The 4,364-nt window shown below is 44.4% G+C and overlaps 1 pseudogene across 1 annotated transcript; it reads left to right on the top strand.

Moving 5' to 3' along the window:
* Window positions 1-3,170: 3,170 nt before the first annotated feature.
* On the top strand, window positions 3,171-3,962 carry LOC309823092 (ER membrane protein complex subunit 3-like; annotated as a pseudogene). The gene has a single exon. The product of its transcript is annotated as an ER membrane protein complex subunit 3-like (transcript).
* The last annotated feature ends 402 nt before the right edge of the window (window positions 3,963-4,364 follow it).

The raw sequence follows: 4,364 nt of genomic DNA, 5'->3' as shown, positions 1-4,364 counted from the left end.
CTTCTTTATGATCCAATGTGTATTGTGAATGCCACCTATAACCCCTAACAACTAAGGGCCCTGCATAATGCAGTAGTTAGGCATGGTCCTGCCCAGGTCAGACAGCCAGATCTAATCCCATGTCCTGCCCTCTCCAGCTGGGAGAACTCAGGCCACTACCCTCACCTCTCTAAGGCTCAATGTCCTTATGCATAACAGAGGGATACTCATAGTACTTGCCTCACAAACTTGAGAAGAATAAATGAAGTAGTCCAAATGAAGCACTCAGGAAATCCTCAGTCAATACTAGCTTTAACTTTTACCTGTAATCAACCTCTGCTGTAACACACTGTCACTCATGAGTATTAGCTCCAGACACATTTCTTTTGCCTCTGGTTTCCCACTCCTTCCCCTTCCCACCATCTGGGCCTATCATGGTAAAACCCTCTTCAAATTCCAAGGCTTAATTCAAATGCTGCCTCCTTTCAGGAAGCCTTCAATGCCCCTTTCATAAAAATCCACATATATTTAGTTAATGAATCCTATGTTGGCCCATTCATACTTTGTAAACTCATGTATGGTACTTACAATAGGTACATGGGAAAAGCATCAAATTGTCAAATTTTCATTTAAAGAAACATTCTTAAAATGTATCTATAAAACAAATGTATCTATAGTATAAGGTGCCTAATTTGGAACTAGATAAATATGTCTTTTCATACAATCCTCTCAAACCTGTTATTTCCAACTGTGGTGATAATAATGACATTTTTAAAAACACTTACCATGTGCCAGCATGGAGCTGTTTTAAAACCTACCCCAGAGGACTGTCTGGGGAAGTAACAGGACAGAAGGCAATAGAGTCTGCTCTGTGGACCTCCAGAAGAAAAAAGAAAAAGAAAAGAAAATGGAGACTGAGGGAGTGAGGGAGAAAGTGGCAACTGGAAGACAAGGTACGGCTTGTACTGGTAAGTTCTCATGGGGGCACCGAAGGATATATAAAATGGCCAAGGAGTCATCCATACTTAACTGCCAGGCCCAGTGTGCACAATGCCATCTTACAGCAGTAGCAAAGAAGGGAGAGCTTTCCTTCCCTCCTTTCCCATCTTTCAGATGAAAGCGAGGAGAAGATTGAACTATAAATCAAATTTGGAGTTTTTACTGGTATGTGGGATCAGACCATATTCAGAATTAAGATTATGTTTGCAACCTTGAAATCTGAAAAAGGTCTTAATATCTAAAATGAAGTAGAAAATTCATCCATCAGCCTGTGTTTTCAACCAGCAGCAGAAGGACTTCTCTTCTAAATAAATTTTAAAAGGATAGTAGGAAGTTAAAATAAGGATGATTTCTAATTGTATCTCATGCATCTTGCTTGTTCATCATACCAGATATACACATATTATTTACTTTAATTCTCATAATACTGAAGTAGGCTTAGTATTATTAAGTACCATTCCCTGTTTTTTTGTGGTTTTTTTGCGGTACGCGGGCCTCTCACTGCTGTGGCCTCTCCCATTGCAGAGCACAGGCTCAGGACGCGCAGGCTCAGCGGCCATGGCTCACGGGCCCAGCCGCTCCGCGGCATGTGGGATCTTCCCGGACCAGGGCACGAACCCGTGTTCCCTGCATCGGCAGGTGGACTCTCAACCACTGCGCCACCAGGGAAGCCCCCATTCCCATTTTAAACATGAAGAAACTGATGCATTGAGAGTTTACATGTTTCCTCAAGACTCACAGCAAATAAATGTGTGATTCATGGTCTGAACTCAGTAATTGAAACCAGGTTATGTTAAACCACTCTGCTATAGGCACCTCGATAAAATACTATCTTATGCAAGGAATTAAGCATTTTAAGTTTATTTTTTATATCCATAGTTCCTTGTCTTCCCATAAAATGGGATTCTACACCAAAGTTCATCTTATTGGCTGACTGAAATTTTTGGAGGCTTCCCTGGAAATCTCAGTGCCTGGGATCCCACCTCCCTAGGGCACCATGAAGTCACCTCTCTCCTCTCCATCAACCCAGAGGCTGCCATGAGGCTGTGGGTAAAGATCTCTATTTCTATAGAGCGCACAAAATTATCTTCCTTTCTGAACCCAGGAAAATCCCTTTTTTTGTCTCGGGGAACCTATCTCTTCATCTAGTTCTCTTCTCCCAAGTAGGCTGGGGCCGGTAGTTCTTTGTACCAAAAGTTGGATTTCCTTTAGAAATTTGGACGTCTGGCTTCTCTGGGCTCACAAAACGAAACAAATCTGGGGCAGCGCAGCAGATGCCTTCTTTATGCAAACCACATGCCCTCCACTCACCACAGAGCCATCCAGCTCACTCCTCCCATCACTTTATCTGCCAGACCCTTCTAAGTGTTTGGATTTGTTCATCTTGGCTTAGACTTTTGGAAACAAAATCCAGGAAGGTTTGCTGTGACTTCTTTGGGGAGTGTCACAATCCTCCTTGGAAGGGATGAAGCAGAATAAACGACCTGACTTTCTGGATGACAGGGAGAAAAGATTCAGGGCAAGAGAGGGGGAAAAAAGTCTCAACATTTCTTCTACCTGCTACTTCTCCCTAGTAAAGGAAACGTACTTTCCTTCTTGTACTGCTGTGTTTCCTTTATGAAATGCACACCTGCACCCAGTGAAACGCAATGGCTATATTCAGCGTTGGGCAGCATAAAAAGCAGGTCTTCAGTAAATGTTTCCTGAATCAAGTGCCCCAGTAGATTAGTACAAAAGTATTTAAGATCGGCATCCATGCCTAAACACAGACAAGAATTTGTTCTATAAATGTTCTCTGTATCCAGACTCCCACAGTGCTAACAAGTTTGCCAACTCCCATCCTTTGCAGTTGCCAGGTATACAAATGAGAAAGACAGATTTGATCTGTGGGTAAATAATTAGTTCTCTGGGCCCTAGAACATTATTAATGTGTCATCTATACAGATCAAATCCACACAAAGTAACAAAGGATTCGGAAGAGTTTTGTGGGTAAATTCAGTAACCTGGCATTTCCTCTGGGTAAAGATGCTCCTGACTTGTCAATAAAATAAGGGCTTGCGGGCTGCCCAGTGGTCCCAGGCTCGCCTGGCTGAGGGGCGTGAGAAGGCTGGGAGGCGAACTCGACGAGAAGCCCCGCGCCCCAGTGAAAATCAACCCGGCTACAGCAAGCCGGGAGCTGGCTCTCTGTGAGGATGGAAGGGCCCGAGCTGCTACTCGACTCCAACATCCGCCTCTGGGTGGTCCTGCCCATCGTTATCATCACCTTCTTCGTGGGCATGATTCACCACTACGTGTCCATCCTGCTGCAGAGCGACAAGAAGCTCACCCAGGAACAAGTCTCCGACAGTCAAGCCCTCATTCGAAGCAGAGGCCTCAGGGAAAATGGAAAATACATTCCCAAACAGTCTCTCCTGGCACAAACATATTACTTCAACAACCCAGAGGATGGATTTTTCCAAAAAAACTAAAAGGAAGGATGTGCCTCCTTCTCCTGTGATTGACCCCCCTCCCCGCTATGCTCATAGACATGATGAAAGGCAACGCCACATGTGTCCTCCCTATGATTCTTATTGGTGGATGGCTCAACATGACGTTTTCAGGCTTTGTCACAACCAAGGTCCCGTTTCCACTGACCCTGCCTTTTAAGCCCATGCTACAGCAAGGAATTAAACTACTCACATTAGATGCCTCCTGGGTGAGTTCTGCATCCTGGTATTTCCTCAATGTCTTTGGGCTTCGGGGCATTTACTCTCTGATTTGGGGCCAAGATAATGTTGCTGACCAATCGCGGATGACGCAGGAACAGATGACTGGAGCAGCCATGGCCATGCCCGCAGACACCAACAAAGCTTTTAAGACGGTGGGAAGCTTTGGAGCCGACCGACCACCAGTGGGCACTAGATGGCGTCAAAGAGGAGCTCGTGGCTGAAGACCTCCACTTTGAAGGCATGTTCAAAAATGAATTACAGACCTCTATTTTTTGAAGACCAAGCAGGGTTTAGCTGTGTCAGGAACTCAGAGTAGCGCTTAACCTTGTAACTTTTGTTTTGAGCTGGAGCCTCTCGGAATAAAAAGGGGGATGCGCGAGCTGGCGGGTGTGCAGCAAGGATTGTTCTTGTCTGAGCCGGCTTCCCCTTTATGTTTGAAACCAGAGGAAACATGAGGAGTGTGTGCTGGGTGACTTGCCCAGAAACAGCTATTTTTGAAATACTTTAAATTTCCCTTCTGGTGACTCGAGTAATAAAAGTAAGACAGAGGGGGGAAACTCAAGCTAGTGATAATGTATAAAACTTAGCAAAAATTCAGAAATTTCATAAAAAGTGTTGTCAATTAAACCTAATTATTATGTACCGTCATTCTGACTTCTAAACCATAGTAAACTCCTG

Source organism: Grampus griseus, assembly GCF_964374135.1.
Source record: "Grampus griseus genome assembly, chromosome: 5".
Lineage (NCBI taxonomy): Eukaryota > Metazoa > Chordata > Mammalia > Artiodactyla > Delphinidae > Grampus > Grampus griseus.
This window is presented reverse-complemented; position numbering and strand designations above follow the sequence as displayed.